At 41.1% G+C, this 25319-nt stretch overlaps 2 long non-coding RNA genes across 5 annotated transcripts in view; one reads left to right on the top strand and one right to left on the bottom strand.

Annotated features, from left to right (window-relative positions):
- The window catches only part of LOC140530921 (uncharacterized), a 466876-nt gene that overhangs the window by 19300 nt on the left and 422257 nt on the right, over positions 1–25319 (bottom strand). The window lies entirely within an intron of this gene.
- Positions 14466–24924, top strand: LOC140532723 (uncharacterized). The gene is made up of 2 exons (XR_011976647.1): positions 14466–15149; positions 24552–24924. It is a non-coding gene; the product is annotated as an uncharacterized lncRNA (long non-coding RNA).

The raw sequence follows: 25319 nt of genomic DNA, 5'->3' as shown, positions 1-25319 counted from the left end.
GTGTGATCCTGGGCAAGTCACTTAACCTCTGTTTACTCTCCAATAAAATAGAGATAATGATAGCGCCTAGCTTTCAGTGTTGTTGGTGAGGATGAGATGAGATAATATTCATAAAGGGCCTTGAAAATCTTAAAATTTTATATAAATACTATTATTGTTATTACCTCCTGAGGCAGCCAATTCCACTTTTGAATAATTCTAAAGGATAGCAAGTTTTCCTACCATATAGCCTCCATCTGGTTATCTGTAGCTACCACTAGTTATTCTGAATTCTTCCCTAATAGGGCAGCTAGGTGGCCCAGTAGATGGAGCCCTGGACCTGGAGTTAGGAAGAACTTCAATTCAAATCCAGCCTCAGACACTTAATATCTATCTAACCACAAGAACGTCAATTAACCTCTAACTGCCTCAGTTTTATTATCTGTAAAATGAGGTTAAAAATAACATCTACCTACCTCTCAAAGTTGTTGTGGGGATTAAATGAGAGAATGTTTGTAAAATTCTTAGCACAGTGCCAGTACATAGTAGGTACTCAATAAAGGCTTAGTTTGCTTCCTTCCTTCCTTCCCTATGGGATCAAGTAGACCAAGTCTACATGAGAAACCTTCAAATGCTTGCAGACAGCTATGCTGTCTGACCTAAGTTTTTTTCTAAATAATACCTGCACTTTTTTCAACTATAAGTATATAGAACGATCACAAAGCCCTTCAAAACCCTTAAGGTTGTTCTTTGACTGCTAACCAGAGAGGCAATATCTTTCCTAAAATGTGACTCCCCAAAAGTAAACACTGCATCCCAGATGTGGTCTGACCAGAGCAAAAGGGTAATAAATACATAAACCAATCAATCAATCAATCAATCAATCAGTCTTTGGAATTTTATTTTCTGCAATGCTTGGATCTGAAAAGGCATCATTTTCTCAGAGAAATTGACTGGACAACATCTCCCAAAATTTCTGACCTAGCCTCAACCTGGTGATGTCACCGGTAAAGATTCCAATTGGGGGGAGTGTCTACAAGGTGAGAGAATGAAAAAATGAATCACTTGAATAAGCAAGGAAGGTATGAATGAGGAAGAGAAGAGAAGAGTGGATTGGAGCAGATCCAGGAAAGTCTAAGAGCAGACATACAGTCAGAACAGTGGACTGAAGGGAACATAACCAAGGAATCTGGGACTGGGGAGCTGAAGCTGATACCTGATGATTCCAAAGCAAAGGGAAAGGCTGTCAGCATTCTCCAGATTGCCCCCCGAGAGGTTTTCAAGAAACTATAAGGGATAGATGACCCCATACCCTAAGCTTTGCCACAAGATCAATGAATTCTAAAGAAACCATGACTTCCCACTGTGATAGAGAATCAAAGAGATTTAAGGCGTATTAGGCCATAAATCCCCTGTTAGGGTAGAAGACCATTTCTGTTTGTGTCTGGGTGCTGGGGTTTATTTTACTGATTCATTCCCTTACCTTGACATCTTTGTTGTTTCCTGTCTTCATTAAGCAGGGGGTGGATTTGTGTCTTCAACAGCTGAACAGCAGAGAAAGGACTAGATGAGGGGGGGGGGGCCCTCAGGTCCTGAGTTTAGTGAAAAACACAACTCAAAATAGCCACACCAAACAGAGGAAAATTAGGAAAAGAGGCCCTACAATGACATCTCTCAAAGCTTACATAGCCCATTATAGGTGTTCACTCAACCCTATGTGTGTGATAGGTATTACTATCCCATTTTACAAACTGAGTGAGGCCCAGAAAACTTAATTGGTTTGCCCATGGACTCACACCAGTAATTACTGGTGAACACTAGTCTCTCCTGACTCAAAAGTCCCACTATGCCATACCACCTCTTGGTGAAACAACAGGACTGTCACCTGTCACTTTCTGGATGCTGTGTATGCCACCCTTAACCTAGTTCTTTTTTTTCCCTAAAGGTCCCAAGGATTGGCTTGTCTGTGCTATTATCAGATGATGCTTTCAACCAGGATCCCTCTCCTCCATAGCCCACAACAAGGAGAAAACATGCTTTATATCTTCTCTGCCATCTTCTTGTTCCTATAAGAAGCTCACCACCTTTTAAAAGTTTTCTAAGGGATTAAAAGATACATGGAGTAAAATGACAAGCTACGGGGAAATTGGTTTTAATAAGTTGTTCCTGGTGTTTATAAATGGACAGAGGTTCTGTTCTCTCTTTAGGGTTAGATCAGATCGTTCTCATGTAGAGTCCCTTAATGTGCTAGACTTTTTCCCCTCACTCTAATGGATACTCCAATTCTTTCCTTTGTCTATTAGATAATAGTGGATAATATCTATTAGGTATTCCTTCTACTACATAATTAGATAATAGGGGCAGCTAGGTGGTGCAGTGGATAGAGCACCAGTGCAGGAGTCAGGAGGACCTGAGTTCAAATCTCACCTCAGACACTTGATACTCACTAGCTGTGTGACCTTGGGCAAGTTGCTTAACCCCAATTGACTCATCCTGGGTCATCTCCAGTCATCCTGATGAATATCTGGTCACTGGATTCAGATGGCTCTGGAGGAGAAGTGAGGCTGGTGACCTGCACAGCCCTCCCTCACTCAAAAACAAAGTCAAGCGCAAGTCATGTCATTATTTCTCTGATGGCATGGTCTTCTTTGGCAACGAAGGATGAACACACAATTAGATAGTATCTATTAGATATTAGATAATATGTATTAGGCATTTCCTCTACTACATAATATTAGACAATATCTATTAGATATTCCTTCCTTCTATCTATTAGATATTCCCTCTATTAAATACTAGATGCAATCTATTAAATATTCCCTCTGTCTATTAAACAATATTAGATAATATCTATTAGATATTCCCCCTACCTATTAGATATTTCTAGTTATGCCATTTAGTATGTGACCATGAGCAAGTCACTTCCTCTTCAATGAACCTCAGTTTCCTCATCTTTAAAATGGGTGGATCGGATCAAATGAACATCACAGTCCCTTCTAGCTCTAAATCTATGATTTTTTTCTTTCGCCAAATATTCTGCATGTGAGAGCCCATGGCTCTCACTCTCACTCACATTTTCTATAGAAAAGAGCACTAGATTTAGAATCACCCACTAACATCAAAGTCCCGTTTCTGGCATTGATTAGTTTAGATAAGCCCAAGCTCATCTTGTAAGAACCTCAGCTTCCTAGTCTGCAAAATGAGAATAATATTAGCAGTTAGCTACTCCTACCAGAGTAAAGCTCTAGAAATGTGAGGTATCGTTTATTCTATAGTTTCAATGATAAAAGGGCTAAACCCCTTGGTTCTCCTGTCAATGGATTCAACAAGAGACCTGAGAGACAACAGCAGTATCCCCATTTTTCCCTCCTCTCCTCTTGTCCCTGGAAGAGATCCAGCATGAGTTTGGTACATTAGGGGGAGTTTCTGGGAGCCAGGAATGGCATCCTGGGTACTGCTTTCTTGTTTCTGAGCTGAGGTGAGGATGGGAGGATGATGAAGCCTAAAGAAGTACAGTTGGATGGGAAATGAAGAGTTGGCCAACCTGGGTGCGCTCCTTAAATGGAGGTTCTGAGGGGAGCTTTCCACTCCACTCTCATCTGGTCTGCACCAAAACCAAGAGACCAGATCTGCCTCCTCTGATAAAATGTAAGTTCCTTGGGAGGAGAGACTGCTTCATTCATGTTTTTGTATCCCTACTGCCTAGAACAGTGCATGGCACATAATAGGTACTTAATGAATACTTGTTGATTGATCATTTGATGAAGAAGAAGGGAAAAGGGTAGCATGTGGAAACGCAAAGTCTACAGCATCAAGGAAGGAGATCTTGGGACAATCCACTTCGGTTGTCATTTGTGTCCAAAGAAGGCATGCCAGCAGTCACAGACCGCTGCCCTGTACTGTGAAATGTCAAATTTTAGGGCTGGCATCTTGAAACATGCTCGGTTGTGATGGGTAACAGTCACAAGCCTTTGCCTGGTCCCGAGGCTCTGGCATAACAGATGTCTGCCAAAATTTGGCCAATTAAGAGGCATAATGCTCTAATGAACAGATCACATGGTCTAATGAATAGCTTTACCCTTAATTTATCATCTTGCTTGTGGGCTCTAATAAGCAAATGCTTATTTTTACGCACTAGTATTTAACAATCAAATATAGGATCACAAATTGAAATCTGGAAGGGAATCCTTTATTCTAAGCATTCCCAATCATATTTGGTTCTCCTACCCCTTGACTTTCAGAAAATTTCCCATTCCCCTTATAAATTCATTCACCATCTGACTGCATTCCTTTGGACTTATCCAGCATGCTTCTGTGCTGGGTACTTTCCCTTCCTTCCCTCTCTCCCTTGCTTTTTTCATTTCCTTTTGAGTGTTATTTTCCCTCATTAGATTATAAGCTCCTTCAGGGCAAGGACATTTTTTCCCTTGGTATTTATATCTCCAGCCCTTAGCATAGTTCCTGCCACACAGCAAGCACTTAAACAATGTTTAGTGACTGACCAAATATGAAAGGAAATAAATGCTAAGTTCATCCATATGATAAACTTTCTGGTCATCTAATTTGTACTCTGGCCTTCTCTTTTCTCCTTCTAAAAGAACTGGATCTTTCTCCCCCTGGGATCCTGCGCTCTGATGGGTAAGTTTTCACCTTATCTCAGTCAGTCCTGGGCCCATCGCGCTACCTCCTAGACATTTCCAAGCAGTCTCTGATCAGACCACTATCTACTAAGGCTCCCCCATACTCCTGCAACATGAATTAGGCTAGTTTTTCCCTGAAAGATGCCAAAGTTATCCCAGCATTTGGTGGCCAAAGGTCAAGTTGTGCCTCCCCTGATGCAGTCTCAAGGCGCCATATTGGCCATATTGACATGACTTCCTGGTCAACTACGGATATTATTATAAGGCCCACTCACATAGCGTTGGGGACGTTCAGACTTGGTAGATATTCCAAAATTGCCCAAGTCACCACACCCTGCTGCTCAGACCACATCCGGTTCTACATGCTGGAGTGTCTTTGTTGAACATCCTTTCTAGGCTATGGCTAAAAAAACCTCCCTTTGTTAACTATCAAATGATTCACTTCACTCTAACATCAAAATAACCGTGTGGCCGCCTGAGCAGCCAGCCCCTAACATCCTGCCACTCCATACGACCTTCCAATGCTCTTCCTTATTGGACAGGAACCGTCTTGTTTGCCTGTATTTGTATTTGTTTGTTGTTCCCCCAACACTTAGAACTTAGATGATTCAAATTAAGATCAGCATTTTTGCTATATGGCCAGCACATAAAATCACGTAATAAATGCTTTTTTTAATTATTAATTTTCATGTAGGAAATGAAAGAAAGTGATTTTTCATAAAGAAAACTTTATTTGGTAGATAGCATTTTTAGTGTCTTGAAGTTGGTGTTTATCAGACCATAGTTAACTAAATTAGGGAGAATCTTGATTCTGTTGCTTGTTGACCAAGAGTTTAATTCTCAGTATAATTTTTGAAAGAGATATCTAAATTTCATATTCAACCTCCAATTCATTTGTTGCTTTGGATTTGACTGAGAACAGGATGGAGATTCTTGATTCACAGAGGTAAGTTGTTACAAACAGAATGAAAGCACTGGGAGAAGCACAGAATGGGATATATACACCAAAGGTACACAAAACATTTGGTAGCTTCACTGACTGAATATCAGTTTAGAGTCAATCAATTAATAAGCATTTATTAAGCGTCTACTTTGTGCCAGGCACCAGGGATACAAAAAAAAAAGGCAAAAAGGAATGGCTGATCTCAAGGAGCTTACAACCTGGGGGAGGGGAGGAGGGGTGGAACAAGACACAAAAGGAAACTAAAAATCAGGGAGAGTCTGTGGGTATTATGGAGATCAGTAAGCACATCTTTCACTAGGTCATTGTGGCTGACTTTTTCTAACTAAATATGAAAACGGTTTTATATCTAAACCTCATTTCATTTGGTTCTGGTCAATAGAAATTATTCTTTCAGTGTCTTTCAGATTACTCAAATGTTCCACAATGCTCCCTTCCCTTCCAACCCACTGGAAGCCTCTACACCATTCTCTCTCAGATCTGTAATTTTTTTTTACTTGTTACAATGATAATAGATAGCATTTACATACCTATGTGGTAGGCATTGTGCTAAGCACTTTACAAATATTATCCCCTTTGATCCTCACAACCAGGTAGGGAGATAGGTGCTATTATTATCCCCATTTTACAGTTAGGGAAACTAAGGTAAACAGAAGTTAAGTGACTCGCCCAAGGTGTCTGAGGCTGGATTTGAACTCCAGACCCAGCACTCTATCTACTATGTGACCTAGCTTCCTCTACTATTTTAGTAATATCTCAGTAGGATAGTATAGCTATATGCTTCATAACCCCTTGACAAGTACCTTACACTTGCTAGAGATATACATATTCCTAGTTGGCAACCTCTGATGTACTCTAACTCCTTCATTTTACAAATAAAGAACCCCGGGGTCAGCCACGTTAAGTGTCTTGCTAAGGACACATGGTTAGTAAGTGTCAGAGACAAGATTTGAACCCTTGCATTCTCTTCTTCAAACTTAACATGCCATATACTCTGCCCCACCGCCTCTACTGGACAGGCACTTGAAGTACCAAAGAGATAATCCAGAGGAAGATCTCAGACCAGCTGGAAGAAAATCCTTGAGTTAGAACCTTTTGTTTTGCTGCTGGTGGCAGAATGAGGCCAGCATCCAGGTTTCCTGACTGCCAGCCTAAGGCTCCTTTAACTACAGCACACTGCCTCAAGACACAAAATCAAAATAAACATGTCTAAATACAGCATACTTGGGAGTATAATTTTAAAATGTGCAGGCATACTTCTCTAAAAAAGTTGTTCTGGCCAACATCACTTTGCAATAACATCATTAATGCATCATAACTAAGCCCCACCCTAAAGTCAGAATTTCCGGACAGTAATGAATCCAGAAGACCTGCTCAACTCAGTTCTAGTGCCCAGTCTGAGTCTGCTTTTCGCAAGGAGCAAGTTAAATGTCACTGACGTGAAAACATTTTCTACAGACAGGTCAGGGCCTCATTTACTAGAAAGACTATTGAGTTAATTGTTCCACCTAGCTGCTTTTGGAACACACACACACACACACACACACACACACACACACACACGAAATTCTTGAATTTTTTTTAAACCTTTTACTCTAAATTACTACCCCATTGGCTGCCCTGCTCTTCAGTCCCTTGAAAAGAGAGGGTGGGATATCTGGGGGGTTTGGTTCCTGAATCCCCAACCTCCAGCTCTCATTACTTCGCAGTTGCTATTTTCCTGGGGAAAGGAATGTATCTGCCCAAGTTGTGGACTATAGATTTTATTTCCTTCACTCTTTCAGCCCCTTGTTTAGAGAAACAATATCCAGACTCACCCAAGAGCTATCATCTCTAGCTCGAATTTAAACTAAAAGTTGGAGGATTCCAAGGGAGGAACTTACCCTCTTTTCCCTTCTCCTTCCAGGATGTAGCCGGATTCTTGGCTTCTTGGTTTCTGACTATCTTTCATTGCTCTGCCCCAACGTCCCTGGTGTCTTGACCTGTTGAGTTTCTACTTCTGCCCTTAGAAGTGCTGCCCAGTTCAAGTCGAATAGGATCTCAGGTCTCTGTGAAGACCAATTTTAATAAAAGCCCAAGTTTTAGCTATTCACAAACTTTTCAGTATATTAATTTTATAATTTATAATTCTATTTATCTTATGAATTTTATTACATGGTTGCTTTGAAACTAACTTCCTCCTAACACAGCATTTTACCTAAAGTTGTGTTTTGGGGAACTCAGGTTACCATAGGCAAGGGTGTGTTTACTGTATACAGTAGGCTATACAGCAGGCTGGGGGAAGACTGTTTCATTATTATGGAAATACTCAATCAAGACTTAAGGCATGGAAGAGGAAGCACCAGAAAGATGGTAGGATGTCAGTGTTAATAAGTCTCAAACTCACTTCAAAGTTTAAAAATATGCCACTTTGATGTCAACCCCCCCAAAACCTAAGTATTTAGGGGGTTTTAACCCCTTTGAGATTCTCAGTTTCCCCAAATTTTCAGTCTTTGCATTGGGTCAGAATGGGGTGGTCTGTTCAGATTTCTGATTTACATGGCAACAAGGGTTCACTCACCAAGTTGACTCTCTAAAGCTTTCTGGCCATGGATCCACACCATTGCCACACTGACTAGACCTTGATCACTGAAACTCCTGACAGGTTGGCGTGCTACAGGCTCATCTTTAGTAGGCCACCCGTTCAGTTGCACTCACCACCTCCCCACCTCACCCAGACCACTTGCATCGCAGAATCTTTGTTCTGGTTCCTCATACTGCTTGGCATTAGAAGACTGGAAGAAGAAGCTGAGTATGGAGTCACAGGTGTGGTGACTTAACAAGACTTCAACGCCCTTTAAATCAGGGCTCCTTTCACTGAGGGGGTCTATGAACTAGGTATTTTTTAATATTTTAACAACTGTACTTCAATATGATTGGCTTACTTTGTAATCCTAGACATTTTATTTTACACATTAAAAAACATTCTTCTGAGAAGGGGTCCATACTAGAAAACCCCAGGGATCTTTTAATTATGATTATGTCAGGAGGTTGTCTACTTCTACCACTAACATGATCAATAGTACATCACATTCTGTGATCTGTGCTTAAATAGCCAGGTGGCACAGTGGATAGAGCCCTGTGTCTGGAATCAAAAAGACAGGAGTTTGAATCCAACCTCAGACACTTACCAGCTGTGTGACCTTGGGCAAGTCACTTAACCTCTATTTGCCTCAGTTTCCCCACCTGTAAAAGGAAAATAATAACTGCACCTATTTCAAGGATCAGGTGAGATAACATTTGTAAAGCATTTTGCAAATCTTAAAGTATTCTATAAGTGCTATTATAGCTATACATGTTTGGAACTACCTCCTTTTCTGCGACATTTTATATCCTTAGATCCCCTATTTTTCCATGCACCTTGATTTTCAAAGCCATGCTGATTAGTAAGTACTTTTGGGCTGGTGGGAATAATCAATGTATTGCAATAAAATAGTAGATGGATAATGACTAACACTCCTGGAAGCTATACTGCTGGTATATTCATTTAAATGGTCTTCTGGATAAGAGAGAAACCCATGGTTTAATATGTATACATTTCCCTCTCTGGCTAGAAATGGAAACTTATTAACTGCAATCTAGGTTGGTGAATCACAGGTATTATCATTAAGGCCTTGACAAAAAAATGGAAAACAAGCACACCTCTCAAGGCACCTGGCAGAGAGAATGGGTGGGTTTGATCATGGAATCAGGGACTCAGTCTTTTCATGTATGAAATGAGAGCTCTGGATCAGTTTAGGGGGCTGGGGGAAGGGGAAATAAGGGGAAATATTAGCTGCCTACTATGTGCCTGGCACTGTGTGATGTGAACAACTATTATGTTCGCAACAACCCTAGGAGGCAGGTACTATTATTATCCCCATTTTACAGATGAGGACACTGAGGCAAACAGAGGTTAAATGAGTTGCCCAAGGTCATACAGCTAGTACGTATCTATGGCTGGATTTGGACTCCTAGCCACCTATAAGACAGTCTCTAAGATTCTTTCCAGCTTCAGCATTCATAGTTTGAAGGAAACAGAGACCATTTAACAGGGCAGTTCCTTCTCCACTGTCCCATGGGATCATGGATGTAGAGCTGGAAAGGACTTTAACCCAAACCCCTAATTTTAGAGATGTGAAACTGAGACCCAAAGAGGTTAGCTCTCTTGCCTGAGGTCACATGGGCAGAAGTGGCTAAGCTAGACTTGACATCCAAACCACTGGATACAGCTTCAGCACCAAGCTGGGCCCTATACTGACTTGTGCTAATGTTTGGCTTCCTTCCACTTGAGACAATGGACTTGCCTGGAGGTTGGATAATGAAAATTAGGCTAGAGGACTGGGCCTAGCCTGGTTATTGGATCAGGTCAAGAAAGCCTTAGACTACTTCTGTTTCAGTATTCAAATGAGACAAGCTTCCTGAGACTATTTCAGCCCAGACTGAAGCGCACACAGAGCACCCAAGTGTAGCCCATTCCAGAACTGCCCAGCACAGCTAACTGGCAGTGGATTTATTCAAGGGGGAATAGAAGGACGACTAACCGTACAAAGCCAACAGCTTGTGCATTCTTTTAAACAGACACTAAACTATGAGGAAAATAAACAGAAATGCATCCAAGAGTTATCAGTGTGTTTTCTCTCTGCTTGAGGCTAACACATTTCACAGATCAAGTGGCCTGCTGCCAGTTTTCCCTTTGGGTATTTAAAGGAGTCTTTGCTTAGTTCTAATTAGCGGTGGGGCTTATAAGGAACTCTGTTTGAAAATGTTACCTAGGAGAACCTCTACCAGGCAAACCTCCGTCCCTCTGCGGTCATGCCTGGAGCACATGAGGCTTCGGGAGTTGGCCCAGCAGTTGGCCCGTAGGACCTAACTTTCATCCATTTGCCAATTGCTGAATAATTGCCATCTGTGAGAAAAGCCACATTTGAATATTTTTTGTTGATATTTTATGGTGTTTGTTTCTCTAGCTGAGAAATCCTAGTCATGGATGTTGTGAACTGTGGGTCTCTACTGTGTGACAGAGGCTGAAAGATGGAAGGGAGATTTCACTTCCCACCACCATGCCTTTGCATAGGCTCTCTGATATGCTTGGAATGTCCTTTCTCTTCCCTCTCCTCTTAGAACCCTTAGCTTCCTTCAAGGTCTAGTTCAGGTATTACCTCCTACAAGAAGTCTTCCTTGATTCCCCTAATTTGTTTGTGTTCTCCTCTTCCCAAAATCATGTCATATTTATCAAGCTGCTTAAATGTTTCACTAACCATAAGAATGGAAGAGGAGGGGGAGAGAAACAAGAACTTTCCTAAGACATCGTTAGTAAAATAATTCAAAAATATTTTCCCTACGAATGCACCCTCCAACGTAACCAAGAAAAATCAATGTTTGCTTCTTTTTAAGCTTATGTGAAATACAAAAATAAATCACAGATATGTTAGTAGGACTTAGCATAGCACATATGTTCCAAAGGGCATAAACCTCCTGGTCCATATATAAAACAAATCAAATCTTCTATTTTTGCAACCAGTTCAGAATTCATGGAAAGAACAGTGACCTAGGAAGCAAAGGTTCTAAGTGGACAGAGGGCTGCCCTCAGAGTTTGGAAGACCTGAGTTCAAAATATGTCCATGACGTATATTGGCTGTATGACCCTGTGCCCCCAGAAAACTCTATAAAACTATAAATTACAGGGCTGATGCAGATCTAGATGGGGAGAGGAAGTTTCCTATACCAAGAAAATCATAGATCTAATTTTTTTTAAATGAGAGAATGGGGAGGGGAGGAATGACATCAGCCCTGCCAGTCTTACAGAGCTAGTCTGAGGATCCAATTAAGTAATAAGTCAGTCAGCCAGCATTAAGCCTTTATTATGTGCCTGACAAGACTTCACTAAGCATTAGAGATACAAAGAAAGGTAAAAAAATAAAAACCAACACTCCTATCCTTCATTTGGGCCTTCAATATAATAGAGACAATATGTAAATATCTAGGTACACAGAGAATATTCACAGTGTAGATGAAGGTAATCTGGAAGGGAGAGGCATTAGAAGCTGAGGGAGGAGGGGAGGGGAGAGAAAAGGTATAAAAGCCTCCTGCAGATGGGATTTGAGATGAGCGATGAGATGAGCACAGGGCAGCTAAGAGGCAGAGATGACAAGGTAGAGCCTTCCAGTCAAGGAGGAGAGCTGGTGCAAAGGCATGGAGGTGGGACATGGAGTGTTGTGTTTGAGGAACTACAAATAGGTCAATGTGTAGAGGGGAATAAGACTGGAAAGAGAGAGAGGCCAGATTGTGAAAAGTTTTAAATGCCAAAGGACTTCATATTTAATCCTGGAAGTGATAGGGAATCACTGGTGTTTACTGAACAAGGGAACTTGGTCACCACTTATACTTTAGATAAATCTCCTTGACAGCTAAATGGAGGATAACCGGAGTGGGGAAGAGACCTAAGGCAAAAAGACATGCTAGAAAACTGCTGCAGTAATCTAGGGACTGAATGGAGTTGTGCCTATGTGTGTAGAGAAAGAGGATTATACATACAAGATATTGGGAAAGTAGAAACAAACAAGATTTGTCAACAGAGTAGGTAGGGAGGATGAGAGGTTCCCAAGTGAGAAGTCCAGATAACACCAAGGGTGCAACCCTATGTCACTGGAAGAGTGGCAGTACCATGGACAGAACATGGGGAATTCAGAAAGAAAGAAAGTTGGGCAGGAGGGGCAGAGATAGTGGATTCTGTTTTGGACCTTGTTAAGCTGAAGATATCTATAGGACATCTAGCTTGAAATATCCAAGAGGGAGTTGGAGATATGATACTGAAACTCATCAGACACTAGGACTAAATTTCTTCATCTGGGAATCATCCTACATAGAGATGATAATTGAATTTATGGGAGCTGCTGAGATCTATACGAACAGTATAGAGAGAAAAGGGAAGATGTCCTGAGATAGCACCTAAAGGGATACTCAAGGTTAGCGGGCATGACATGAACAAAGAACCAGTAAAGGAGTCTATGAAGGAGAAGTCAGGAGTAAGCAGTATCACAGAAACCTAGGGAGGACAGAGTATCCAGGAGAGGACAAGGTGCAAGAGAATTGAAAAAACCCAATAGATCTGGCCATTAAGAGATCACTGGAAACTTTGGGGAGAGCCATTTCAATTGCAAAAGTCAGATTACAGAGGGCTTGGGATCAAGTGAGAGGGAAATGGAGGAGCTGATCATAGATGCCTTTCTCAAGAGATTTAGCCAAAATGAAAGGGAAAATGCTTTTAAAAATATAAGATACATATTAAGAGAAGGGTAGAAAGGAGGTAACTTAATATAATGGAAAGTATCATGGAGCCACACCTGAGTTTAAATCCTGTTGTGGAGGCACATTACATTCTAGTAGAGGCCCCTCCTTGGCAAACTTATGAGGCATTGCATGTGTTCAATCATTTTCAATCACATTGAATTCTTCCTGTCCACATTTGAGGTTTTCTTGGCAAAGATACTGAGTTGTTATTTCCTTCTCCAGGTCATTTTACAAATTAGGAAACTGAGGCAAACAGGGTTAAGTGACTTGCTCAAGGTTACACAATTGGTAAGTTTCTCTCTCCCAAGTATTCAGTGCCCCATGATGGCACCTTACTCAGGTCTGACTGAAGCAACTTAACATCCCTAGGTCTCAATTTCCTCAGACATAGAATGAATTATGGACTACATGGTCTCTAAGGTTCCCCCTCAAGCTCCAGATCTAAGATCCTATGAATGTTTTTCATTTTTATCTTAGTATTCCAAAACCTGGTACATTATCTGGCATGCAGAAAACATTTAATTCTTGTCCTTAATTCTCTCATCTGTAAAATGGGTATACTACCTGGGGATAACAACACCCACAGAGTACTTGTGAAGCACAGTGGAAGATATGCTAGATTTGGACTCAGAGAACCTGGCTTCAACTCTTGACTCAGCTGCTTACTAGCTGTGTGACCTTGGATGAGTGAAGTAAGTTCTCTGGGCCTCAGTTTCCTTCTCTGTAAAATGAGGAGGTTTGATCCAATTATCTCTCAAAGCTTCCAGTTCTGAAGTTCTAATCCTAATTATCATCATCCATTTCCAAGCTGATCCACCAGATGGCAGCATAAGCTAACTCTTCTAGGTGAACCCTCTGCAAAGCAGGTTTTCAAATCTATTTCCTTTTCCACACATCTAAAGGATTTAACTGAACTGTACCAGATGTATAGTGGGCACTGGATAAATGCTGCATGGTTGACCAATCAATCAATAGATTACTCATAAAGTGTTATTAAGCATCTACTTTGCTCCAAGCACTATAGCTGGGTGCTGGGGATAAAGGAGAAAGAATGAAATGATCCTACTTGAAATGACTTTACAATCTAATGGCAGGAAGGGGAAAGGACAAATATGTATAAAAATATATTCATCACAGATATAAAGCTGATACATATATGTATGTGCATGTGCATTTACGTATTTACACTTATACACCCACAAAGTAGTTAAATACAAGGGAATTTGGGAGGGAGGCAGGGGTCTGAGGGCAGAAGAAGGTGCCTAAGTCACATTTCAAAGAAGGAGAGGGACCTCTTGAAGTAGAGGCAAGAAAGAAATGTATTCCAGGCATGGGAGCCAGTCAGTGCAAGGACAAAGAAATAAGAGATGATCTGGTGAATGAAGAAAGACAGGCTGATTCCCAGAGTTTTAGAGGGAGAGAAACTTCCCAAAAGGCTGAAAAGGTAGTTGAAACCCAGGTTAGGTAGGTTAGTTTTCTGAAATACAACCATCCTTGATTTTGTTATTTAAATAACAGTTGCGACTTTTACTTTATAAAAGTTTAAAAAGTGGAATATCCTATAGTAACAGAGAATGTGAAAACTAAAAAACAATGTAAAAAAAAAATTAAGGCTTTTTTTTTTTCTTCAAGTAATCACTATCCATAATGAAATTCTGTCTAATCTTAATATCTGTAACAATTGTACTCCAATAGAAAATAGTGGAGACACAGATCCTTCTTGGGGGCAGCTATTGCGTAAAGTACCACACCTAAAGTGAGGAAGATTGATCTTGAATTCAGATCTGACCTCTGACACATGCAAGCTGTGTGACTTTGGGCAAGTCACTTAACCCTATTTGCCTCAGTTTCCTCATCTGTAAAAGAAGCTGAAGAGGAAAATGGCAAACCACTCTAGTATCTTTGCCAAGAAAACCCCAGATGGGGTCATGAAGAGTCCAACAGGACTGAAACAAGTCAGCAACAGCAACAACAGCTAAAGTCCTTTTACTTTGCAGGAGGAATGCATTCTGAGAAACTACCATCACCCATCTTCCCAACTCCCAAACAGCATTTCGGAAGTCAGATCACCCCACACGAGAAAAGCCTCATCCAGACATAACAGGAAGAGAACAAACATGTGTACAGCTCCTACTATCTGCAAGGCCCTGGGCTAAGTGTTCTACATATGTCATTTCTTTTGATTTCCACAACAACCTTGGGAGTTGGGTCATACTATTATCTCCATTTCACAGCTGAAGAAACCAAGACAAACAAAGGTAAACTGACTTGCCCAAGGTCACATAGCTAGTAAATATGAGCGGGAGAGGGAGATGGAACTCCTGTCTCCCAGACTCTAGGCCCAGTGCTAGATACACTGAATCACCTAACCACCTAACATGAAAAAGGTATAGAGATACAGTTCTAATGAACGGCCACTACCGGGAATGCACCAGCACCCTCCTTCGTGGGAGGGCAGGTCACTGTGTCCAAAGACTAACCATAACAACATACTATGAGAGACTTTGTGGATTTGCAGTTAGAGGTTCAAATCCTGACCCTGGTACGTACTAGCTAACTAGTGCCTTCATTTCCCACTGCTGGACATTTCTCTATCATGTCCCCAGGAACCCTCTCATCCTGCAACATCACATCAGACCTGGGACTCATGCCTTGTCAGGATCCTCTGTGTCTGAGATCCTTTTTGATTGGAGGGCAGAATAGAGATAACAAAACACACACACACACACACACACACACACACACACACACACACACACTGCCTTCCTCCCCTCCCTTTTCAGCTTCCTTTTGCATGTTTTCTTCCCCCTTAAGATTATAAACTCTTTGAGGATAGGGACAATCTTTTGCCTTTCTTTACGTCAGCTGTAAATGTTTATTGACTCTGATCTTGGGCATATCCCTTTCCCTTTCCAGACCTTGTTTTGTTCACCTGTAAAATGGGAAAAATGAATCAAACTAGGTAAGTTTAAGTGACCCTTCTAGCTGTAAATCGATCAGCCTATGATTCTAAGTACCGAGTCTCTGGGAAATGGTTCCCATTTGGAAACAGAAAGCTCCTTACCAGGAGGGATTGTTTCAGTTTTTGTATTTTCACTCCCAAGGCCTGGTATACAGTAAACATTTAATAAATGCATGTCGGTTGACTGAGGAAAGAGGAAATAGAAGCGAGGACAGGGATAAAAGTTCTAATCCCAGACCCCAATCCCTAGGAAAAAGAAGCAGAGGAGGGACCCTGGGAGTCCTGGAAGGGGTTCAAACTCGTTCCCACCACTACCCCAGGTCCAGCCAATAGTGCCACACTCATAGCTAACAGGAGGCTGAGGAGAACAGCTTAGGGTCTTTTTATCCTGCCCTGGGTCAAAGTAGTAATCCAGGCTCCAATGGGCTGGGTACCATAAGGAGTTGTATCATGGCTAACGTCACGGTCACGATGTCTAAGCCGCCGCAATGACTTGCAACTCTTTCTCCCCTCACCACTGGTCACAGCCCGGGTGGAGGCCCCTGCACACAGCCACAAACTCCTGCGGAGCTGAGAGTCCAAAGGAGAAGTTAGCAAGGAATTTAGGAAGGAACCAAAATGGAGTGCAGCCCTCGCCGATGCAGCCAGGGTAGCCGTCCTGTCCTCAGCAGCTCCGGCCGCTTTTCTAGGCCGGGGGAATGCATCAAGGTCCAGTAGAGCAGGTGCCAGCAGATGGCAGCAGGAGACCACGGGAGGATGCAGCAGCATGCCCACGCCTGCCTTGTCTCTACCTGTGGTCACGCAGCGTGCGCCGGGAGGACCACCTGCCTCATCTCCATCGCGCTGCTGCTCATTCGCAGCAGCAACCAGCAGTCGTGATGACAATAATGACGACATGAACCACAGCCGGCATTTACCGAGCGCTGAAAGCCTCTCAAAGAGCTTTACATCCATCCTTAATTCTGCGTTTCTTGGTTTATTCAACGGCTGCTGCCCCCACAATTGTTCTACACCAGAGATGGGGGGGTGGAGGGCAGGAGGCAGAGAGAGAGAGATTGCTCCACCCATGATTGTTCCACACACGCATACACTCCCAGGGTTGTAGAAGCTAGCTCAGGTGGTAAAGATATCGATTTGAAGGCTTTCATTATTATTTTGTTGGCAATCAACCGTCCAAAAAATGCCATTTTGTGCGCGCATCAATCTTGGAGGTTAACACTGGAGACCGTGTGTGATCTGAGCCCACCGGCGGTGCACCTTACAGTTTAGCAAAATCAGCTCGATAAACAATAGGTAAGCAACTCGTAGATCGAATTTCGTTAGCAGAGACAAACTGGTCAGTCCTGCATTCTTTGACCCTATGAGGGTTTGAGGTTGGAGTACTGTTTGTGTCTTGGTAGATTTTTCCTGATTCCAGGAATTAATTGTTTCTGGGGCATAATATTTCGAAAAGATTATGCGTTTGTTTTTAATATGTTTGTGGGTTAGAATGTTTAACTAAATAGTTATAATAATTTGGAAGAAGTCAAAGGAAGCAAGCCTCAGGGTAGCGATCTCGTGAAGTTTCCGCCTACATTCATTGTGCAGGCTGCTACTATCTCCAACAAAAGGCTTCTCTGGCTTTGGGACTGCCACTGGCTGGTGTCTGGTCTGCCTCACTGTGCTGCATTCAAATCTGCTGGAGAAAAGAGTTCAGAACAGCCATCTCCTCTTTGTTGTGGAAAAAAATGAAACTGATTAGAAAGACAGTACTACCGAGACGTTAAAAATGTGATTGACACTTAGATTAAAGATCAAGCTGTCCTTAAAAGAAAATGAGGGGGGAATGGAGAGAGGGTGGTTAGAGACAGCACTGGGAATGATGTCCAGGGCTGGATTAGTTCAGTCAGGCATTAAACACTTATTAAATGCCAGACACCGTGTTAAACGGCAGGGATTAATTGCCAGTAAAGAATCATTATCCCTGTGATCTTTCCAAATATGAGAGTCTTAAAAAGGATTTTTTAAAAATCTTTTTGTAAAAATAAATAAATAAAATTCCTTCAGTTACTTTAAAAAAAGTCACCTTGATTTCCAAGTCACTTTCATTTCACCATTTCACAAAATCCCAAGATCCCAGAAAGTCCTCCCGAACCCCAAGAGCCATCCTTTGTGACAAAGAAGGACAATGTAAATAACCAAATGTATCAACTCAGTCTGATGGCAATATTCCAAACCCACAGTCCCCCTTTTCCATAAAGGGGAAGAGGTCCATTTCCTCCTCTCCTCTCTGGGGACAAACTTAATCATTATAACTAAACAGCATTCAGTTTCAATTTTATTGTTGTTGTTGTTGTTTCTATTTATATCATCATAGTCATTGTGTACTTTGTTTTCTGGTTCTTCATTTTGTATCAGTTCATTTATGTGTGACACCCTCTCTCAGCTGCTTCATCCAATTTGCACTCGGTGGAACTGCGTTCCCAGAGGGCAGCTACTAGCTCAGGTTCTAGACTAGGGTACACTTCAGAAGATTGCCTCTTCTATTATTGCCACTCTCTCACTTATCATTTGTCTTTAACATAATTGGTCTGTAATATAATAATATTCTAGGGTGAGGACAAGCAGAGCCTCCACGATGTACTTATGGAAGGATATAGACAACAGTCACAAAAGATAAGAAGACGTGGGTAGATTACAATCTGTAATACTCCGTATGAATTTTTGGGGTAGATACTCAAAATTTGCGCATCCCACATTTTACTTTGTGCTGTCTCAATTCTGCTTTGCTCATGTAACACAGCACCGTTTCTGATGTGGGCACATCATGCTGAGCGGTCCTGTGCCAGTGTCTCCCATTTGGCACAGTCAAATCCAAAGTTCTTGAGAGAGACCTTGAGAGTGTCCTTGTATCGCTTCTTCTGACCACCATGTGATCGCCTGCCCCATGTGAATTCTCCATAAAATAGTATTTTTGGAAAGCGTGTATTTTGCATTCAAACAACATGGCCAGCCCATCAGAGTTGCACTCTCTGAAGCATAGTTTGAATGCTTGGCAGTTCACCCGAGCAAGGACTTCAGTGTCTGGTACCTTATCCTGCCAGGTGATCCTCAGAATCTTCCTAAGACAGTTCAAATGGAAGCGATTTGGTTTCTTGGCATGGCGCTGGTAAACCATCCATGTTTCACAGGCATACAACAATGAGGTCAGCACAACAGCTCTGTAGACCTTCAGTTTGGTAGTCAGTCTAATACCTCTTCTCTCCCAAACTTTTCTTCAGTCTCCCAAACACTGAGTTAGCTCTGGCAACGCATGCATCAACTTCATTGTCAATGTGTCCATCCCTGGAAGGTACACTACTAAGGTAAGTGAACTTATCCACAGCATTCAAAACTTCTCCATTTGTTGTAATCAATGGTTTCAAGTATGGATGGTGTGCTGGTGGCTGATGGAGCACCTGTGTTTTCTTGGTGTTAATTGTTAGGCCAAAATGAGCACAGGCAGCAGAGAACTGATCCATACTTTGTTGCATCTCAGCTTCAGAGGCTGCATTGAGTGCACAATCATCTGCAAACAGAAAATCATGCACCAACACTCCCTCCACTTTGGTTTTGGCTTATAGCCTTTTCAAACTGAAGAACTTACCATCACTATGGTGGTTGACCTTGATGTCGTGTTCATCCTCAGTGAAAACATTTGACAACATGGCTGAAAACATCATGCTAAAAAGCATGGGAGCAAGCACACAGCCCTGTTTCACTCCACTGGTGACTGGGAAGGCACAAGAGCTTTGTCCACTCTCCAAAACCCAGGCAAACATGCCAACATGAAATTGATGCGCAATACTGATGAACTTCTCTAGGCAACCAAATTTTGACATAACTTTCCATAAGCCCTCAAGACTAACAATGTCACACGTTGTGTACAGACCTCTGTTCTGCTCCTGACATTTATCATGGAGTTGTCGGGCAGCAAACACCATATTGACTGTTCCTTGGCCCTTTCTGAAGCCACACTGGTTCTCAGATACATGACCATCTTCCAGGTGAAGGATCAGTCTATTAAGGAGGACTCTTGCAAGAATCTTGCCAGCAGTGATGAAGAGAGAGACCCCCCTGTGATTGTCGCAGGAATATCTATTCGCTTTACCTTTATAGAGACAGACAATGGAGGCATCCTTGAACTCCTGGGGGATAACTTCCTCTTGCCATATAACCTGGAAAATCTCAGTCAGTTTTTGTACGATCTTGTAGACCTTGTAGATCTCAGCTGGAATAGAATGAGCACCAGGTGCTTTGTCACATGAAAGGAGCCTAATGGCCCTCAAAACCTCTTCTTCAGTTGGAAGTTCAGGTAAGGAGGGATTGACTTCAACCTGAGGTAAACAGTCAATGGCCTCAGCATTGATCGATGATAGTCTGTTGAGAATACAATGGAAGTGTTCAGCCCATCTCTCTAGGATCATGTCCTTATCACTAATCAATGTGGCTCCATCAGCACTGAGTAATTATTGGAAATACAAATACAAACAGAAATAAAAAGAGTCTTTGCCTTCAAGGAGCTTTGCTGATGGGAGGAAGAAACACAGAAAAAAGAACTGAACAGGGGTGGGAGGAAGGACAGGGATGAAGGTATCCAGGGTCAGAAGCATCGCTAGGCACAGAATGAAGAATGACTAGTCTGACTTCTTCAAAATGGACATTCTCGGAGGAAGTCACCAAAGAGAGAAAGGGGCTGGCATGGCAGATGAATATGGCAGGGTGAGGAGGTCTATCCAGTAATCTCTGTAATGATATTGATTGAAGACAGAGGCCCCAGAAGAGAAAGATAGATTTGGGAAGTCCAACAAGAGAACAATGTATACAGTCCTCACCGTTCAAATGAACACATCACCAAATGGCAGCCAAACTCAAATTAATTTCTATGGTCCTAAAAAACTGGATGAAACATTCGCCTCCTTTCTGTTGACACGTCAAAGATACAGTGGAAAGAGCACTGGTTCAGTCAGAGAATCGAGCTTCTGATGCTCACTGTCTTTGTGACTTTGAGCCTCGAGCCTCAGTTTCCTCATCTATAAATAAGGGCTTTGGCGAGGACGACCTTTGAGTTCCCTTCCAGTTCTCAGTCTATGGTCCTTATGTTGTTGGTTTATTTACTTGTTTTTCTGTAGTCGTTAATTAAGGTAACCCAAGGGAAAGTTGCATGTGGTGGAGTTGGGGGTGGGGGGGTATGTTGGGAAATGATTGTAATGTAAAAAAACTTTTACAATAAAACCTTTCAAAATGTTTTATTTAATTTTAATTTATGAAATAAAACAAGCAAAATGTAGCGAATGGAAAAAAAAGATGATGAAGTTGCAAATCTAGTAAGTTCAACTTACTGTTCCCTTTAAACATATAACAAAGTATCTTTTTTCCTTTCTCCGCCCCACCCCCCAGCCCTAGAGAAGTTTACCATGAGACACAAATATGTATATATATGTGTATATATATATATATATATATATGTAAAATCATTCTATACATACTTCTATTCTTCAGTTCTTTCTCTGGATGCAGACAGCATCTTCCTTCATCTGTCCCTTGTAGTTCACTTGGGTATTTATAATAATCAAAATGACTGATTCCCTCAAAGCTGTTCTTAAAACAATGTTGCTGTTACTGTATACAGTGTTTTCTTGGTTCTGCCCATTTCACTCTTCATTATTTCATGCAAGTCTATCCATTGTTTTTCTAAGATCAACAAGCTCATCTTTATAGCACAGTAGTATTCCACCACAATCATAAACCACAACTTGTTCAGCTATTCCCCAATTGATGGGAATTCCCTCAGTTTCCAGTTCCTTGCCGCCACAAAGACAGCTGCTATAAATATTTCAGAACATACAGGTTCTTTTCATCTTTGGAATGATCATCCAATCATCTTTGGAAATAAACCTAGTAGTGGTATTGCTGGGTCAAAGTGTACAGGCAGTTTCAGAATTCCTTAGGCATAATTCCAGATTGTTTTCCAAAATGGTTGGATCAGTTCACAATTCCACCAGTAGGGTATTAGCGTACCAATTTTTCCTCACCCCCTCCAACATTTCTTCTGATGAAAAAATCCAAACAATTTATAGTCCTATGAAAAATGCTCTAAATCTGCATTGATTAGAGCAATGCAAATTAAAATAAAATATCTTTTTTTAAAACATGCAGAAAATGGGACTGGGACAGAATAACCCAGGTTCTCAACTCACACAAACAACAGTGTCCTTTAGGCTCTGATTTTCCCTCATCTGGACTACTGGAATAGCCTCCTAACTAACCTCCTTGCCTCAGGTCTCCTCTCATTCCAGTCCATCATCCACACAGCTGCCAAAATTACATTTCTACAATATATCTGACCATGCTACTGGCTTCCCAAGACGCACTAGTGACCACCCTGTTTGGCATTTCATGCCCTCCCTATTCTGTCTGGCCCCATTCTTCCTTCTCGGTTTTATTGCATGTTGCTTCCTTTCATATCCCCTGTGTTCCAGCCAAATAGGTCTGTTAGCTATTCCAGAAACTCAATATTCCATCTCCGGTCTCTGACTCTGCACAGGATATTCATCGTGCCTAAAATACATACCCTTCTCACTTCTGACTCCTGGAATCACTAACTTTCTTCTAGGCTTAGCCCAAGGGCCACCTCTTAGCCAAAGCTAATCCTGACCTCTTCAATTACTGATTCTCTTCCCTTACCCCCTCCTAAGTCTATTTTTATTTACTCTTTAAAATGTTGTATATGATTGATATATATATATGTATATACATATATATCTTACATATTTATTGATTTGTATATATATTGTTTCCAATAGAATGTAGGTTCAAAAAAATGTACATTCAATCATCAGAAGGACTTAGTGTTTAATGAGCATTCTGTTTTCAGGTCCCAAAGAGCTCCATTCTCCTAATACCAGTTTTTGTTTTTTTGCCTGGAGCCAATGGTCTGTGCTGTTTTGTCCCTCACTGAAGTGGGAAGATTCCACTAGAGGGGCAGAAAGAAGGTAACCCTCCTCAAACAGTCCAACGTGACCCCAGGTATCTGTCCCAGGTCCCCATCCCAGTCCCCCAGAGTAGGTGTGCCTGTCAACTTAGAGAAGTGATTTCTAGACTACCCTAGCCATGAACACTGGCTCTGAAATCAGAGGAGTTAGTTTCAAATCCTATTTCTGGCACTTATGACCTGTGTGACTTTGGAAGAGATACAACTTCCCTAGGCCTCAGTGTAGTCATATGAAAAAATGCTCTAAATTACTATTGATTAAAGAAATGCAAGTTAAAACAACTCTTAGGCATCATCTCACACCTATCAGATTGGCTAAAATGATAGAAGGTAAAAATGACAAATGTTGAAGGGGATATGGAAAAATTGAGACAATAATATCCTACTGGTGGAACTGTGAACTGATCCAACTATTCTGGAGAGCAATTTGGAATTATGCTCAAGAGTTATAAAACTGTATGCCTTTTGACCCAACAATACCACTATTAGGTCTGTTTCCCAAGGAGATCAGGGGAAAAAGAAAAGAACTACATGTTCTAAAATATTTATAGTAGCAAAGAACTGGAAATTAAGAAGATGCCCATCAATGGGGAATGGCTAAACAGGTTTCAATATATAATTGCTATGGAATGTAACTGTGCTGTAAGAAATGATGAGCTCAATGCTCTTGAGAAAACATGAACAGACTTGGATGAAATAATGAAGAGTGAAATAAGCAGAACCAAGAGAACATTGTATACAGTAACAGCAATATTGTTCAAAGACTAAATGGGAATGACTAAGCTATTCCGAGTATTATAAATATTCAAATCAACTACAAAGAACCTATGAAGGAAGATGGTATCCACCTCCAGAGAAAAAAACTGATAAAAAGAAATATATGTAGCATGATTTTACATATATATCATACATGTGTATATATATTATATATTACACGTAACATATATATACATATCTGTGTTATATGGAGGCATTCTTTAGTGCATGGTGAGGAAGGAGGGAAACAGTTCAGAATTTAAAATGTAACAAAAAAATTAAATTGAATTGAAAAAAGGAGAGGCAAACAAAAATAGTTATTTGTTCAAAGCTGTTCATAGTAGCAAAGTATGTCATTGTAAAAAGCTAAATCCTAAATGGCCAATGATAGGTGAGAAAATTCATGTAATGAGAAGCAGGACATTAAAGTAGTAGACCATTGACCTCAAAACCAAGAAAACCAAGATTCAGATGTAATCCTGGATAACTCACAACCTCTCAGTTCCTTAAATAATGCTCTAAGAGCAAGTTTCAGAGTAGATGCTAATTTTTATTGGTAAAGAAAGTTCCTCAACAGAGATTCCTGTGCAGACTAATGAGAGGTGAGATAAAAGCAAATATGAATGTGATGGAATGCTATAATGCACAGTTAAGACAGTTAAACATAAAGAATGCAGACATCTAAAAAGAATTCTGTGAAATAATGTAAACTGAAAAGAAGAGAGTGCAACAGGACACAATAACTATGCTCAGATGAGTAAAAAAAAGAATGAGAATGAATAGACAAAGAATCCTAATGGGAACTTGGAGAGACAAAAAACTGTTAAACTTTATACACTGAAATTAATTTAAATGTAAAGACTGACTAAGCAACCGTAAACTGGTTGAATTGATGTTAATTTTTAATAAAATACTTATATTTTTTTAAAGGGAGGAAAGGCAAGTTTGGAGTAAACAACAATTCAGAGAAAATACACAAAGAAATCCACAGAAAGCAGGGCAGAGATTAACAAAAGGATGCAAGTTCCAAAGCCTCTCTGAAGTCAGTACCAGAACGTTCATCAGGATGGGGGTTAACAGCTCATGCTTGGATAATCTTCAGCCTATGCCGGCTTTGAACTCTACCTGTCTATGCCTTCTAATTCCCACTGCAGCCTTGACAGATATACTCACACTTCAGGGTTTTATTTGCACTTGTTTATGTCCCTAAAAAACAATCCTCTGCTCATACGTTTAAAGGGACATTGTCAGCCATCCAGAGTGTATAGAGAAGTCTATTAAAAAGTCTATTAAAAATTAAAAATTTTCTCCTGCCCCTTTTTTCTATCCTAAGGCTGGTTTATTGACCTCTCTCTGCTCTTTCTCTCCCTCCGTATCAGTCTCTCTCAAACAGTCTCTTTGTTGGCTTTGAACAACAAATGAGTTGTCCTTGATCACTGTTGTTACCCAGTAGCTGGAGGGAATAAATGAATGCCCCACCATCTCTTCCTCACCATCTCTTTTCTTTCCCCTCATGGGATAATGCACACCCCATGGTCTGTCTTTGTCCTTTCTCTCTCACAACTCGTAGTTCAGTTATTTTTAACTCAAGTAAAATATTTCTCCTAAATCTCTCTCTCTGTTCTTTGCATATGGTGTTTAATAAATGTTTGTTGAACTGAATCAAACATAATCCAGATGGGTTAGAACATAAAATGT

Source organism: Notamacropus eugenii, chromosome 3 (assembly GCF_028372415.1).
Source record: "Notamacropus eugenii isolate mMacEug1 chromosome 3, mMacEug1.pri_v2, whole genome shotgun sequence".
In the NCBI taxonomy this organism is placed as follows: domain Eukaryota; kingdom Metazoa; phylum Chordata; class Mammalia; order Diprotodontia; family Macropodidae; genus Notamacropus; species Notamacropus eugenii.
This window is presented reverse-complemented; position numbering and strand designations above follow the sequence as displayed.